Here is a 16,288-nt window from a genome sequence, read left to right as displayed (position 1 = left end):
CAAGTTCCGACGTCAGACAATTTTTGCGTTCCTTAACACTCAGTCTAGTGATGTATTTTTCCTGCAGGAATGCTCCCTTCCCTCCTCTAGGTCCTTCAACCATCTGGCCAGGGAGTGGACCCATGGCCCATCCTACTGGTCTGGCGGGGGCGACTGTAGGTCCGCGGGGGTCGCCGTGCTGATCAGGGGAAGCGCCTTCACATTGGACTCTGTTCAGGAAATCGTCTGCGGCAGGTTACTGCTCGTGGATGGCACCTGGGCGGGAGAACCTGTCAGGTTCATCAATGTGTATGCTTCTCCTGTGAAGAGCGATCGACTGGAGCTCCTCCAAGCCCTGCGCCCTCAGCTCGCTACCGCCAGGACGGTAGTGATGGCCGGGGATTTCAACTGCCCGATTGAGGAGGATGGACGCAGTTCTGGAACGGCTGCCAAGTTGGACGTCACATCCAAACTGCTCATTGAGATGGTGACCGAAGCCTCTGTTGTGGACGTTGTTGGCTCCATCGGACACGGATCCGTGAACTATTCATGGTGCCGATCCGATGGCTCGCTGCGTTCCAGGATTGACTTTGTGTTTACCTCTCGGGCGGTTGGGCGGAGTGGGCACTCGATGGTCCCCTGCTTCTTCTCTGACCACAGAGCCATTCACTTTCAAGGTGTGCTGGGCCATGGCTTCCCCATTGGCCCGGGCTCCTGGAAGCTGAACTGCTCTCTGCTGGAAAAGGGTGAGATTCTGGAGGAGCTTAGAGCTGCCTACTCCACGTGGCGGGCCTACAAGGCGGGCTTCCAGTCTGTTTCTGACTGGTGGGAATACGTTAAACTCGAGTTCCGTTTCTTCTTTCAGGCAAAGAGTCAACAACAGGCGTGTCTGAAGAGGAGGGACTTCAGGAGACTCCAGCGTGAGCTGCGTTCCCTGCAGGACCTTCTTCGATGCGGCTGGGACGTGAGAGAGGAGCTGGAGGAGACTAAGAGGAGCCTGAAAAGGCACTTCGAGGAGGAGTCCGAGCGAATTGTCTTCCGTTCCAAAGTGGAGAACCTGGAGAAGGGTGAGAAATGTAACTCGTTCTTTTTCAGGAAACTCCACGCCGGTCACACGCCCATGAATGAACTACGAGACGAGAGTGGAAGCATACGACGCGGGAAAGAGAATGTGATGAAGGTCGTCAGCGACTTCTACAGCGAACTCTACGCCCGCAAGACTACTGACCCCGAGGCCGCCAATAAGTTCCTGTCAGGTATCACTAACCATCTTGACCCTGCAGACGCGGCGGCCATGGACGTTCCTCTGACGGTGGACGAGCTGCTCTCGGCCGCCAAATCCTTTAGTTCTGGCAGGACACCGGGCAGTGACGGCCTCCCAGCAGAGCTCTATGTAGCGCTGGGAGACCTAATCTGTCCGGACCTGTTAGGGCTGTATGAGGAGATGGTGGTGGAGGGCAGAATGCCTCCATCTCTGAGGGAAGGAATGGTCACGATCCTGTACAAGCGTAAAGGAGAGAGGTGCGACCTGAAGAATTGGCGTCCCATCACCCTTCTGAATGTCGACTACAAGATCCTGGCCAAGACGATGGCAACGAGACTGAAGACGGTTATCGGACGGATCATCCACCCGGATCAGACCTGCGGCATCCCCGGACGTCGCATCGCAGACAGCCTGGCTCTCATGCGGGACACGGTCGAGTACATCAAAGCCCGCCGGGTGCACGCAGCCCTGATCTCGTTGGATCAGGAAAAGGCCTTCGACCGTGTTTCCCATGAGTTCCTGGGCAAAGCTCTGCACAGGTTAGGCTTGGGTAACATGTTTTGTTTGTATGTCCAACTAATGTATTTTGATATTCACAGCTCGGTGTTGGTAAACGGCTGGAAGACTGACCCCTTCCCGGTCCTCTCAGGGGTCAGACAAGGCTGTCCTCTGTCACCTCTTCTTTTTGTTTGTGTTATAGAACTCTTTGCAGAGGCTATCCGGCGGAATGGAGAGATCAGAGGGATCACCGCACCAGGACCAGAACGCTTCGAGGTCAAGTGCTCGCTCTACATGGACGACGTGACCGTCTTCTGCGCGGACCGGCGCTCAGTCGACACCCTCGTCCAGACCTGTGAGACCTTCGGACGGGCTTCGGGAGCCAAAGTCAACTGCGGGAAGTCGGAAGCCATGCTCTTCGGGGACTGGCAGCCGGCCTCTTCCGCCCCCTTCCCTTTCAGCATCCAGCCGGATTTCATCAAGGTTCTTGGAGTCTGGTTCGGGAAGGAAGGAGCAGCCCTCAAGTCCTGGGAGGAACGCTTGACCAAGATCACCCAACGGATCGGTCTGTGGAGCCTCAGACGCCTCACCTGTGAGGGCAAAGCACTGGTCCTGCGTAACGAGGTACTGCCCGTGCTGCAGTACACGGCCCAGGCCTGGCCCCCCCTTGCCACCGTGTGCAGGGCCATTACCAGGACGGTGTTTCGTTTTGTCTGGGGATCCAAGATGGACAGAGTAAAGCGGAGCATCATGTACAAGGATCCTCGCAAGGGTGGGAAGGGCGTACCCGATATCCCCACCCTCCTGCGATCCTCCTTCGTATGTGACTGCGTTCGCCGAACTCTGCGAGTCAAGAGAGGTTCCGCGGGTGGGTCCATGTCTCGCTTCTTCCTGCTCCCCCTTTGGAGACGGTTAGGCTGGGACAAGTGGGACAGCTCCTTCCCCTACAACTGGACGGCGCCATGGTTCTACGGAGACGTGGTTCGGTTTGTGAGGGAACACCAACTGGAGGGACTCAAGCCTGATTTGTGGAAGCCAAAGACTATCCACAAACTCATCAGAGCCAAGGACGAAATGGAGAACATTCCAGGACTTCATCACGACACACTGGAGACTGTTTGGACAAACGTGTCATCGGCTGGATTGACCAACGGGCACAAGGACTTGTCATGGATGGCGATACAGGGCGGACTGCCCGTCCGGTCATTCATGCACGCCCGGAACCTGTGCAAAACCCGGTACTGCCCAAGGTGCCCCTTCGTGGAGGAAACATCGCTGCACGCCTTTTGGGACTGCCGTTTCGCACAGCGCCTGTTGGTTGCCCTGGAGGATGACCTGAGGAACTCCGTCCCCAGAGGGAGCCTATCGTACCATTCCGTACTTTATGGACTCTTCCCTGGGACTCACACCGTTGGAGCCATCCAGGAGGCTTGGCGCCTTATGAACTGCTTTAAGGACGCTATTTGGGTCGCCAGGAACCGGCTCATCTTGAAGAGGGAGAGGATGTCTATCCAGGATTGCCGCAGGCTGATCCACAGCCTGCTCAGAGACTATTCCATCATGGACAGTCCGGACGACAGCGCCGAGGAGGAGGTTTAGACCTCTTCCATGCCCCCTCCCTCCTTTTCCCGTTATGTGCGTCTTTCAATAAAGCTTCGGGCCTGTGATTCCCCCACCCTATCCCCCTTTTCCCCTACCCCCATCCCCCAATCGCCGGTTCGTCGTTATTTATTGTCTAACTTTTTCTTTCAGCTTGAGTGTTATGGATAAGCATAGGAGTGTGATGTATAGTTTAGTGCGTCGTACTCTATGGCTATGTAAGAAGGATTGTATAGTTCTGTGTGTACGGGGCTGCGGCACTGTACACGGTTTGTTACCTTTTTGTGAGTAGTGCATGATAATAAAGATGCTGTTAAATCAAAATCTGTTCTTATCAGTTTAATATCTGATACGTCCCCTATCTGGGGACCATATATTAAATGGATTTTTAGAACAGGGAGATGGAAAAAGAGCTTGCTCTGTCCACTCCACGCATTGACCTGGTATTGCAGTACCTCCAGGAACGGTGCACCCCTTCTTAACCCAGTTTCCAAAAGCAGAACTCAATTCACCTGATTCATATTAGCCCGATTTAATGAATTGGAAGAAAGCATACGTCTTCATATGCACCTCAATTTGGCCCATTCACTTTTCACACTTCCTCCTTTTGTTTTTTATCTTTCACACTTTTGACTTTCTTTATTCATCCAAATAGCAAACTCATCACCACTCAACCTGACCAACTCGGCTATGTCCCCGTGCTGCAGTTCTCTGTCTTATCTAGATCATTTGCAATTGAATGGAATAGATCCCTTTTGGACAAAGTGGATTCACCTGCTGCTGCAGTGACCACAGGTGTGATAACATCTAGAATTGGCATCTGGTGCGATCTCTCCGCTTCCACTCCAAAGAAAGTTACCTGTTTATTCCTATCATGCATTGGTTTTTGGGGTTTTCTTTGAGTAATGATGATCTCTTTAGTAGTCTGTTGGCGCCCTCTCCTGGAGGAATAGTTTGCTTGCTCTTGGACATTCTAAAAGAGAGGTCATGATAGACATTGAGCTTCTGAGCTCAATTGGGGACAGTCATGGGTGATGAATGTTTGCAACCTACTGCGAAGCCTCATACCGCAATATAAGGAACGTCAAATACTAAGAAAGGGCGGCCTATGAAAGAATTACTACTTTCAATAAGTACACTTAAACGGCTAATTGGGAATAGAAAAACTGTAAAAAGCCCTCTGAGAAAGCCCCCCTCTAACCTTTGATAGTAAGCTTTTCTGTAGTCTGCCTGTTGATGTATTTTCCGTTTGAACTGTGCACAACATGAAGAGACGGAACACTGGCGGCTTGTCACAATGCCCCCCGATGACATCACAATAGCGCTGCTGCCTAGAAAACAAGCTGCGCAGAAGAAGTTGTTCTTTGGGTGGGAGGGTGGGCTAGTGGAAGGAGGGGGCAATCTCTTTTTTTCCCGGGTGGTAGGGGGATGACAGGAGAAGGGAAGCGGGTGGTGAGAAAGGTACAGAGGGCAGGGTTTGGGGGCTGGGAAGGAAAGGGAAAAGATTAGGGTTTGGGGATGATGAAAGGGCTTTCTACGGGTAAGGATGGCAAAGGGTGGCAGTGACGGAAAGTCAGGCAACCTGTCCTGTCCGTCTTTTTGTATCGTGAATTGGAAAGACTGCAAGGGGGAGGGGAGTTGCTTGCGCCCTAAAGGAGGAGTTATTCAGATTCATTGCAGTGGGCGGCGGCTGCAAAACGCACCATTCTTCTTGTTTTGGCTCTGCAAAGCAGCCTTTTCAAGGGTTGGCTTGGGTGACAAAATGTCTTGTGTAGGCGTGGGTTTGTCTCCCTCTCGCTCTCTCTCCCTAAGATGTGTCCGGCATAGGCCAGGGTGCCACTCGAGGCCCAAACCAATTCTGGTTATCGCTTCTCGGCCTTTTGGCTAAGATCAAGTGTAGTATCGTTCGAAAAGGTGGTTTAAGGCTCCGGCCACCTTAGTACAATGATGCAATGCACACTGGAAGGTTGCACTTGTTAGTACTTTGGGAGGATAGTATATCCATCTAGAGGAAACCATGGCCCTACCAGGATTGAGGCTATTAGACTGAGTAAGTGTGGGGGTTATGGTGCAATGTGCCCCAGGAATGGACACCCTGGAGGGAGTCTGAACTTGCTAGGTTGGGACCCTGGTAAGCCTCAGACTCTGTCGCACGCCGCGCCTTGCCTATTCATACTTTCCAAGCATATTGCCCTATCCTGGCCTTCTGGCTAAGAAGGGAAATTTTTATAATCCCGGTCGGAAGTCCGGTCAGCTTTGGGCTGAGAAACCAACACCCGGTTGGAGGTCCCGGTCAGCTTTGGCTGAGAAACCAACACCCGGTTGGAGGTCCGGTTAGCCTTGGGCTGAGAAACCAACACCCGGTTGGAGGTCCGGTCAGCCTTGGGCTGAGAAACCAACACCCGGTTGGAGGTCCGGTCAGCCTTGGGCTGAGAAACCAACACCGGTTGACGGTCCGGGCAGTCTCGGCTGCGAAACCAACGACTAGTAGCTCCCTACTCCACTTGGGTAAGATGCCTCGGTGGACGCTGGGAGCAACAACAAGGCTCAACCAGGCTTCGGCTTGGGGGAGCACCGAAGATCCCTGACCCTCGCTGTGGCCTTCTGGCTCGGAGGGACGGGGTTGATTTTTGGGGATCCTCTTCTCACGGAGGGGTCCACACGAATCCTAGCCTTTGCACTGTTTTTGGTGTGACTTCGGTCATGCATTTTTGCGGTGCTTTGGAAAGCTTCATTAAATCAAAATCTGTTCTTATCAGTTTAATATCTGATACGTCCCCTATCTGGGGACCATATATTAAATGGATTTTTAGAACAGGGAGATGGAAAAAGAGCTTGCTCTGTCCACTCCACGCATTGACCTGGTATTGCAGTACCTCCAGGAACGGTGCACCCCTTCTTAACCCAGTTTCCAAAAGCAGAACTCAATTCACCTGATTCATATTAGCCCGATTTAATGAATTGGAAGAAAGCATACGTCTTCATATGCACCTCAATTTGGCCCATTCACTTTTCACACTTCCTCCTTTTGTTTTTTATCTTTCACACTTTTGACTTTCTTTATTCATCCAAATAGCAAACTCATCACCACTCAACCTGACCAACTCGGCTATGTCCCCGTGCTGCAGTTCTCTGTCTTATCTAGATCATTTGCAATTGAATGGAATAGATCCCTTTTGGACAAAGTGGATTCACCTGCTGCTGCAGTGACCACAGGTGTGATAACATCTAGAATTGGCATCTGGTGCGATCTCTCCGCTTCCACTCCAAAGAAAGTTACCTGTTTATTCCTATCATGCATTGGTTTTTGGGGTTTTCTTTGAGTAATGATGATCTCTTTAGTAGTCTGTTGGCGCCCTCTCCTGGAGGAATAGTTTGCTTGCTCTTGGACATTCTAAAAGAGAGGTCATGATAGACATTGAGCTTCTGAGCTCAATTGGGGACAGTCATGGGTGATGAATGTTTGCAACCTACTGCGAAGCCTCATACCGCAATATAAGGAACGTCAAATACTAAGAAAGGGCGGCCTATGAAAGAATTACTACTTTCAATAAGTACACTTAAACGGCTAATTGGGAATAGAAAAACTGTAAAAAGCCCTCTGAGAAAGCCCCCCTCTAACCTTTGATAGTAAGCTTTTCTGTAGTCTGCCTGTTGATGTATTTTCCGTTTGAACTGTGCACAACATGAAGAGACGGAACACTGGCGGCTTGTCACAATGCCCCCCGATGACATCACAATAGCGCTGCTGCCTAGAAAACAAGCTGCGCAGAAGAAGTTGTTCTTTGGGTGGGAGGGTGGGCTAGTGGAAGGAGGGGGCAATCTCTTTTTTTCCCGGGTGGTAGGGGGATGACAGGAGAAGGGAAGCGGGTGGTGAGAAAGGTACAGAGGGCAGGGTTTGGGGGCTGGGAAGGAAAGGGAAAAGATTAGGGTTTGGGGATGATGAAAGGGCTTTCTACGGGTAAGGATGGCAAAGGGTGGCAGTGACGGAAAGTCAGGCAACCTGTCCTGTCCGTCTTTTTGTATCGTGAATTGGAAAGACTGCAAGGGGGAGGGGAGTTGCTTGCGCCCTAAAGGAGGAGTTATTCAGATTCATTGCAGTGGGCGGCGGCTGCAAAACGCACCATTCTTCTTGTTTTGGCTCTGCAAAGCAGCCTTTTCAAGGGTTGGCTTGGGTGACAAAATGTCTTGTGTAGGCGTGGGTTTGTCTCCCTCTCGCTCTCTCTCCCTAAGATGTGTCCGGCATAGGCCAGGGTGCCACTCGAGGCCCAAACCAATTCTGGTTATCGCTTCTCGGCCTTTTGGCTAAGATCAAGTGTAGTATCTGTTCTTATCAGTTTAATATCTGATACGTCCCCTATCTGGGGACCATATATTAAATGGATTTTTAGAACAGGGAGATGGAAAAAGAGCTTGCTCTGTCCACTCCACGCATTGACCTGGTATTGCAGTACCTCCAGGAACGGTGCACCCCTTCTTAACCCAGTTTCCAAAAGCAGAACTCAATTCACCTGATTCATATTAGCCCGATTTAATGAATTGGAAGAAAGCATACGTCTTCATATGCACCTCAATTTGGCCCATTCACTTTTCACACTTCCTCCTTTTGTTTTTTATCTTTCACACTTTTGACTTTCTTTATTCATCCAAATAGCAAACTCATCACCACTCAACCTGACCAACTCGGCTATGTCCCCGTGCTGCAGTTCTCTGTCTTATCTAGATCATTTGCAATTGAATGGAATAGATCCCTTTTGGACAAAGTGGATTCACCTGCTGCTGCAGTGACCACAGGTGTGATAACATCTAGAATTGGCATCTGGTGCGATCTCTCCGCTTCCACTCCAAAGAAAGTTACCTGTTTATTCCTATCATGCATTGGTTTTTGGGGTTTTCTTTGAGTAATGATGATCTCTTTAGTAGTCTGTTGGCGCCCTCTCCTGGAGGAATAGTTTGCTTGCTCTTGGACATTCTAAAAGAGAGGTCATGATAGACATTGAGCTTCTGAGCTCAATTGGGGACAGTCATGGGTGATGAATGTTTGCAACCTACTGCGAAGCCTCATACCGCAATATAAGGAACGTCAAATACTAAGAAAGGGCGGCCTATGAAAGAATTACTACTTTCAATAAGTACACTTAAACGGCTAATTGGGAATAGAAAAACTGTAAAAAGCCCTCTGAGAAAGCCCCCCTCTAACCTTTGATAGTAAGCTTTTCTGTAGTCTGCCTGTTGATGTATTTTCCGTTTGAACTGTGCACAACATGAAGAGACGGAACACTGGCGGCTTGTCACAATGCCCCCCGATGACATCACAATAGCGCTGCTGCCTAGAAAACAAGCTGCGCAGAAGAAGTTGTTCTTTGGGTGGGAGGGTGGGCTAGTGGAAGGAGGGGGCAATCTCTTTTTTTCCCGGGTGGTAGGGGGATGACAGGAGAAGGGAAGCGGGTGGTGAGAAAGGTACAGAGGGCAGGGTTTGGGGGCTGGGAAGGAAAGGGAAAAGATTAGGGTTTGGGGATGATGAAAGGGCTTTCTACGGGTAAGGATGGCAAAGGGTGGCAGTGACGGAAAGTCAGGCAACCTGTCCTGTCCGTCTTTTTGTATCGTGAATTGGAAAGACTGCAAGGGGGAGGGGAGTTGCTTGCGCCCTAAAGGAGGAGTTATTCAGATTCATTGCAGTGGGCGGCGGCTGCAAAACGCACCATTCTTCTTGTTTTGGCTCTGCAAAGCAGCCTTTTCAAGGGTTGGCTTGGGTGACAAAATGTCTTGTGTAGGCGTGGGTTTGTCTCCCTCTCGCTCTCTCTCCCTAAGATGTGTCCGGCATAGGCCAGGGTGCCACTCGAGGCCCAAACCAATTCTGGTTATCGCTTCTCGGCCTTTTGGCTAAGATCAAGTGTAGTATCTGTTCTTATCAGTTTAATATCTGATACGTCCCCTATCTGGGGACCATATATTAAATGGATTTTTAGAACAGGGAGATGGAAAAAGAGCTTGCTCTGTCCACTCCACGCATTGACCTGGTATTGCAGTACCTCCAGGAACGGTGCACCCCTTCTTAACCCAGTTTCCAAAAGCAGAACTCAATTCACCTGATTCATATTAGCCCGATTTAATGAATTGGAAGAAAGCATACGTCTTCATATGCACCTCAATTTGGCCCATTCACTTTTCACACTTCCTCCTTTTGTTTTTTATCTTTCACACTTTTGACTTTCTTTATTCATCCAAATAGCAAACTCATCACCACTCAACCTGACCAACTCGGCTATGTCCCCGTGCTGCAGTTCTCTGTCTTATCTAGATCATTTGCAATTGAATGGAATAGATCCCTTTTGGACAAAGTGGATTCACCTGCTGCTGCAGTGACCACAGGTGTGATAACATCTAGAATTGGCATCTGGTGCGATCTCTCCGCTTCCACTCCAAAGAAAGTTACCTGTTTATTCCTATCATGCATTGGTTTTTGGGGTTTTCTTTGAGTAATGATGATCTCTTTAGTAGTCTGTTGGCGCCCTCTCCTGGAGGAATAGTTTGCTTGCTCTTGGACATTCTAAAAGAGAGGTCATGATAGACATTGAGCTTCTGAGCTCAATTGGGGACAGTCATGGGTGATGAATGTTTGCAACCTACTGCGAAGCCTCATACCGCAATATAAGGAACGTCAAATACTAAGAAAGGGCGGCCTATGAAAGAATTACTACTTTCAATAAGTACACTTAAACGGCTAATTGGGAATAGAAAAACTGTAAAAAGCCCTCTGAGAAAGCCCCCCTCTAACCTTTGATAGTAAGCTTTTCTGTAGTCTGCCTGTTGATGTATTTTCCGTTTGAACTGTGCACAACATGAAGAGACGGAACACTGGCGGCTTGTCACAATGCCCCCCGATGACATCACAATAGCGCTGCTGCCTAGAAAACAAGCTGCGCAGAAGAAGTTGTTCTTTGGGTGGGAGGGTGGGCTAGTGGAAGGAGGGGGCAATCTCTTTTTTTCCCGGGTGGTAGGGGGATGACAGGAGAAGGGAAGCGGGTGGTGAGAAAGGTACAGAGGGCAGGGTTTGGGGGCTGGGAAGGAAAGGGAAAAGATTAGGGTTTGGGGATGATGAAAGGGCTTTCTACGGGTAAGGATGGCAAAGGGTGGCAGTGACGGAAAGTCAGGCAACCTGTCCTGTCCGTCTTTTTGTATCGTGAATTGGAAAGACTGCAAGGGGGAGGGGAGTTGCTTGCGCCCTAAAGGAGGAGTTATTCAGATTCATTGCAGTGGGCGGCGGCTGCAAAACGCACCATTCTTCTTGTTTTGGCTCTGCAAAGCAGCCTTTTCAAGGGTTGGCTTGGGTGACAAAATGTCTTGTGTAGGCGTGGGTTTGTCTCCCTCTCGCTCTCTCTCCCTAAGATGTGTCCGGCATAGGCCAGGGTGCCACTCGAGGCCCAAACCAATTCTGGTTATCGCTTCTCGGCCTTTTGGCTAAGATCAAGTGTAGTATCTGTTCTTATCAGTTTAATATCTGATACGTCCCCTATCTGGGGACCATATATTAAATGGATTTTTAGAACAGGGAGATGGAAAAAGAGCTTGCTCTGTCCACTCCACGCATTGACCTGGTATTGCAGTACCTCCAGGAACGGTGCACCCCTTCTTAACCCAGTTTCCAAAAGCAGAACTCAATTCACCTGATTCATATTAGCCCGATTTAATGAATTGGAAGAAAGCATACGTCTTCATATGCACCTCAATTTGGCCCATTCACTTTTCACACTTCCTCCTTTTGTTTTTTATCTTTCACACTTTTGACTTTCTTTATTCATCCAAATAGCAAACTCATCACCACTCAACCTGACCAACTCGGCTATGTCCCCGTGCTGCAGTTCTCTGTCTTATCTAGATCATTTGCAATTGAATGGAATAGATCCCTTTTGGACAAAGTGGATTCACCTGCTGCTGCAGTGACCACAGGTGTGATAACATCTAGAATTGGCATCTGGTGCGATCTCTCCGCTTCCACTCCAAAGAAAGTTACCTGTTTATTCCTATCATGCATTGGTTTTTGGGGTTTTCTTTGAGTAATGATGATCTCTTTAGTAGTCTGTTGGCGCCCTCTCCTGGAGGAATAGTTTGCTTGCTCTTGGACATTCTAAAAGAGAGGTCATGATAGACATTGAGCTTCTGAGCTCAATTGGGGACAGTCATGGGTGATGAATGTTTGCAACCTACTGCGAAGCCTCATACCGCAATATAAGGAACGTCAAATACTAAGAAAGGGCGGCCTATGAAAGAATTACTACTTTCAATAAGTACACTTAAACGGCTAATTGGGAATAGAAAAACTGTAAAAAGCCCTCTGAGAAAGCCCCCCTCTAACCTTTGATAGTAAGCTTTTCTGTAGTCTGCCTGTTGATGTATTTTCCGTTTGAACTGTGCACAACATGAAGAGACGGAACACTGGCGGCTTGTCACAATGCCCCCCGATGACATCACAATAGCGCTGCTGCCTAGAAAACAAGCTGCGCAGAAGAAGTTGTTCTTTGGGTGGGAGGGTGGGCTAGTGGAAGGAGGGGGCAATCTCTTTTTTTCCCGGGTGGTAGGGGGATGACAGGAGAAGGGAAGCGGGTGGTGAGAAAGGTACAGAGGGCAGGGTTTGGGGGCTGGGAAGGAAAGGGAAAAGATTAGGGTTTGGGGATGATGAAAGGGCTTTCTACGGGTAAGGATGGCAAAGGGTGGCAGTGACGGAAAGTCAGGCAACCTGTCCTGTCCGTCTTTTTGTATCGTGAATTGGAAAGACTGCAAGGGGGAGGGGAGTTGCTTGCGCCCTAAAGGAGGAGTTATTCAGATTCATTGCAGTGGGCGGCGGCTGCAAAACGCACCATTCTTCTTGTTTTGGCTCTGCAAAGCAGCCTTTTCAAGGGTTGGCTTGGGTGACAAAATGTCTTGTGTAGGCGTGGGTTTGTCTCCCTCTCGCTCTCTCTCCCTAAGATGTGTCCGGCATAGGCCAGGGTGCCACTCGAGGCCCAAACCAATTCTGGTTATCGCTTCTCGGCCTTTTGGCTAAGATCAAGTGTAGTATCTGTTCTTATCAGTTTAATATCTGATACGTCCCCTATCTGGGGACCATATATTAAATGGATTTTTAGAACAGGGAGATGGAAAAAGAGCTTGCTCTGTCCACTCCACGCATTGACCTGGTATTGCAGTACCTCCAGGAACGGTGCACCCCTTCTTAACCCAGTTTCCAAAAGCAGAACTCAATTCACCTGATTCATATTAGCCCGATTTAATGAATTGGAAGAAAGCATACGTCTTCATATGCACCTCAATTTGGCCCATTCACTTTTCACACTTCCTCCTTTTGTTTTTTATCTTTCACACTTTTGACTTTCTTTATTCATCCAAATAGCAAACTCATCACCACTCAACCTGACCAACTCGGCTATGTCCCCGTGCTGCAGTTCTCTGTCTTATCTAGATCATTTGCAATTGAATGGAATAGATCCCTTTTGGACAAAGTGGATTCACCTGCTGCTGCAGTGACCACAGGTGTGATAACATCTAGAATTGGCATCTGGTGCGATCTCTCCGCTTCCACTCCAAAGAAAGTTACCTGTTTATTCCTATCATGCATTGGTTTTTGGGGTTTTCTTTGAGTAATGATGATCTCTTTAGTAGTCTGTTGGCGCCCTCTCCTGGAGGAATAGTTTGCTTGCTCTTGGACATTCTAAAAGAGAGGTCATGATAGACATTGAGCTTCTGAGCTCAATTGGGGACAGTCATGGGTGATGAATGTTTGCAACCTACTGCGAAGCCTCATACCGCAATATAAGGAACGTCAAATACTAAGAAAGGGCGGCCTATGAAAGAATTACTACTTTCAATAAGTACACTTAAACGGCTAATTGGGAATAGAAAAACTGTAAAAAGCCCTCTGAGAAAGCCCCCCTCTAACCTTTGATAGTAAGCTTTTCTGTAGTCTGCCTGTTGATGTATTTTCCGTTTGAACTGTGCACAACATGAAGAGACGGAACACTGGCGGCTTGTCACAATGCCCCCCGATGACATCACAATAGCGCTGCTGCCTAGAAAACAAGCTGCGCAGAAGAAGTTGTTCTTTGGGTGGGAGGGTGGGCTAGTGGAAGGAGGGGGCAATCTCTTTTTTTCCCGGGTGGTAGGGGGATGACAGGAGAAGGGAAGCGGGTGGTGAGAAAGGTACAGAGGGCAGGGTTTGGGGGCTGGGAAGGAAAGGGAAAAGATTAGGGTTTGGGGATGATGAAAGGGCTTTCTACGGGTAAGGATGGCAAAGGGTGGCAGTGACGGAAAGTCAGGCAACCTGTCCTGTCCGTCTTTTTGTATCGTGAATTGGAAAGACTGCAAGGGGGAGGGGAGTTGCTTGCGCCCTAAAGGAGGAGTTATTCAGATTCATTGCAGTGGGCGGCGGCTGCAAAACGCACCATTCTTCTTGTTTTGGCTCTGCAAAGCAGCCTTTTCAAGGGTTGGCTTGGGTGACAAAATGTCTTGTGTAGGCGTGGGTTTGTCTCCCTCTCGCTCTCTCTCCCTAAGATGTGTCCGGCATAGGCCAGGGTGCCACTCGAGGCCCAAACCAATTCTGGTTATCGCTTCTCGGCCTTTTGGCTAAGATCAAGTGTAGTATCTGTTCTTATCAGTTTAATATCTGATACGTCCCCTATCTGGGGACCATATATTAAATGGATTTTTAGAACAGGGAGATGGAAAAAGAGCTTGCTCTGTCCACTCCACGCATTGACCTGGTATTGCAGTACCTCCAGGAACGGTGCACCCCTTCTTAACCCAGTTTCCAAAAGCAGAACTCAATTCACCTGATTCATATTAGCCCGATTTAATGAATTGGAAGAAAGCATACGTCTTCATATGCACCTCAATTTGGCCCATTCACTTTTCACACTTCCTCCTTTTGTTTTTTATCTTTCACACTTTTGACTTTCTTTATTCATCCAAATAGCAAACTCATCACCACTCAACCTGACCAACTCGGCTATGTCCCCGTGCTGCAGTTCTCTGTCTTATCTAGATCATTTGCAATTGAATGGAATAGATCCCTTTTGGACAAAGTGGATTCACCTGCTGCTGCAGTGACCACAGGTGTGATAACATCTAGAATTGGCATCTGGTGCGATCTCTCCGCTTCCACTCCAAAGAAAGTTACCTGTTTATTCCTATCATGCATTGGTTTTTGGGGTTTTCTTTGAGTAATGATGATCTCTTTAGTAGTCTGTTGGCGCCCTCTCCTGGAGGAATAGTTTGCTTGCTCTTGGACATTCTAAAAGAGAGGTCATGATAGACATTGAGCTTCTGAGCTCAATTGGGGACAGTCATGGGTGATGAATGTTTGCAACCTACTGCGAAGCCTCATACCGCAATATAAGGAACGTCAAATACTAAGAAAGGGCGGCCTATGAAAGAATTACTACTTTCAATAAGTACACTTAAACGGCTAATTGGGAATAGAAAAACTGTAAAAAGCCCTCTGAGAAAGCCCCCCTCTAACCTTTGATAGTAAGCTTTTCTGTAGTCTGCCTGTTGATGTATTTTCCGTTTGAACTGTGCACAACATGAAGAGACGGAACACTGGCGGCTTGTCACAATGCCCCCCGATGACATCACAATAGCGCTGCTGCCTAGAAAACAAGCTGCGCAGAAGAAGTTGTTCTTTGGGTGGGAGGGTGGGCTAGTGGAAGGAGGGGGCAATCTCTTTTTTTCCCGGGTGGTAGGGGGATGACAGGAGAAGGGAAGCGGGTGGTGAGAAAGGTACAGAGGGCAGGGTTTGGGGGCTGGGAAGGAAAGGGAAAAGATTAGGGTTTGGGGATGATGAAAGGGCTTTCTACGGGTAAGGATGGCAAAGGGTGGCAGTGACGGAAAGTCAGGCAACCTGTCCTGTCCGTCTTTTTGTATCGTGAATTGGAAAGACTGCAAGGGGGAGGGGAGTTGCTTGCGCCCTAAAGGAGGAGTTATTCAGATTCATTGCAGTGGGCGGCGGCTGCAAAACGCACCATTCTTCTTGTTTTGGCTCTGCAAAGCAGCCTTTTCAAGGGTTGGCTTGGGTGACAAAATGTCTTGTGTAGGCGTGGGTTTGTCTCCCTCTCGCTCTCTCTCCCTAAGATGTGTCCGGCATAGGCCAGGGTGCCACTCGAGGCCCAAACCAATTCTGGTTATCGCTTCTCGGCCTTTTGGCTAAGATCAAGTGTAGTATCTGTTCTTATCAGTTTAATATCTGATACGTCCCCTATCTGGGGACCATATATTAAATGGATTTTTAGAACAGGGAGATGGAAAAAGAGCTTGCTCTGTCCACTCCACGCATTGACCTGGTATTGCAGTACCTCCAGGAACGGTGCACCCCTTCTTAACCCAGTTTCCAAAAGCAGAACTCAATTCACCTGATTCATATTAGCCCGATTTAATGAATTGGAAGAAAGCATACGTCTTCATATGCACCTCAATTTGGCCCATTCACTTTTCACACTTCCTCCTTTTGTTTTTTATCTTTCACACTTTTGACTTTCTTTATTCATCCAAATAGCAAACTCATCACCACTCAACCTGACCAACTCGGCTATGTCCCCGTGCTGCAGTTCTCTGTCTTATCTAGATCATTTGCAATTGAATGGAATAGATCCCTTTTGGACAAAGTGGATTCACCTGCTGCTGCAGTGACCACAGGTGTGATAACATCTAGAATTGGCATCTGGTGCGATCTCTCCGCTTCCACTCCAAAGAAAGTTACCTGTTTATTCCTATCATGCATTGGTTTTTGGGGTTTTCTTTGAGTAATGATGATCTCTTTAGTAGTCTGTTGGCGCCCTCTCCTGGAGGAATAGTTTGCTTGCTCTTGGACATTCTAAAAGAGAGGTCATGATAGACATTGAGCTTCTGAGCTCAATTGGGGACAGTCATGGGTGATGAATGTTTGCAACCTACTGTGAA

At 48.7% G+C, this 16,288-nt stretch overlaps 7 non-coding genes and 2 pseudogenes across 7 annotated transcripts; all 9 read left to right on the top strand.

Annotated features, from left to right (window-relative positions):
* The first annotated feature begins 3,614 nt into the window (after positions 1-3,614).
* Positions 3,615-3,817, top strand: LOC142263133 (U2 spliceosomal RNA; annotated as a pseudogene).
* Positions 3,818-5,204: 1,387 nt separating this feature from the next.
* LOC142263187 (U2 spliceosomal RNA) lies at positions 5,205-5,346 on the top strand (annotated as a pseudogene).
* A 697-nt stretch (positions 5,347-6,043) lies between these two features.
* Positions 6,044-6,238, top strand: LOC142263144 (U2 spliceosomal RNA). Its single transcript, XR_012730341.1, has one exon. It is a non-coding gene; the product is annotated as a U2 spliceosomal RNA (small nuclear RNA).
* Positions 6,239-7,625: 1,387 nt separating this feature from the next.
* LOC142263099 (U2 spliceosomal RNA) lies at positions 7,626-7,816 on the top strand. Its single transcript, XR_012730309.1, has one exon. It is a non-coding gene; the product is annotated as a U2 spliceosomal RNA (small nuclear RNA).
* Positions 7,817-9,203: 1,387 nt separating this feature from the next.
* LOC142263098 (U2 spliceosomal RNA) lies at positions 9,204-9,394 on the top strand. Its single transcript, XR_012730308.1, has one exon. It is a non-coding gene; the product is annotated as a U2 spliceosomal RNA (small nuclear RNA).
* A 1,387-nt stretch (positions 9,395-10,781) lies between these two features.
* LOC142263097 (U2 spliceosomal RNA) lies at positions 10,782-10,972 on the top strand. Its single transcript, XR_012730307.1, has one exon. It is a non-coding gene; the product is annotated as a U2 spliceosomal RNA (small nuclear RNA).
* Positions 10,973-12,359: 1,387 nt separating this feature from the next.
* Positions 12,360-12,550, top strand: LOC142263095 (U2 spliceosomal RNA). The gene has a single exon (XR_012730306.1). It is a non-coding gene; the product is annotated as a U2 spliceosomal RNA (small nuclear RNA).
* Positions 12,551-13,937: 1,387 nt separating this feature from the next.
* LOC142263094 (U2 spliceosomal RNA) lies at positions 13,938-14,128 on the top strand. Its single transcript, XR_012730305.1, has one exon. It is a non-coding gene; the product is annotated as a U2 spliceosomal RNA (small nuclear RNA).
* Positions 14,129-15,515: 1,387 nt separating this feature from the next.
* On the top strand, positions 15,516-15,706 carry LOC142263093 (U2 spliceosomal RNA). Its single transcript, XR_012730304.1, has one exon. It is a non-coding gene; the product is annotated as a U2 spliceosomal RNA (small nuclear RNA).
* The last annotated feature ends 582 nt before the right edge of the window (positions 15,707-16,288 follow it).

Source organism: Anomaloglossus baeobatrachus, unplaced genomic scaffold (genome assembly GCF_048569485.1).
Source record: "Anomaloglossus baeobatrachus isolate aAnoBae1 unplaced genomic scaffold, aAnoBae1.hap1 Scaffold_255, whole genome shotgun sequence".
Classification (NCBI taxonomy): domain Eukaryota; kingdom Metazoa; phylum Chordata; class Amphibia; order Anura; family Aromobatidae; genus Anomaloglossus; species Anomaloglossus baeobatrachus.
This window is presented reverse-complemented; position numbering and strand designations above follow the sequence as displayed.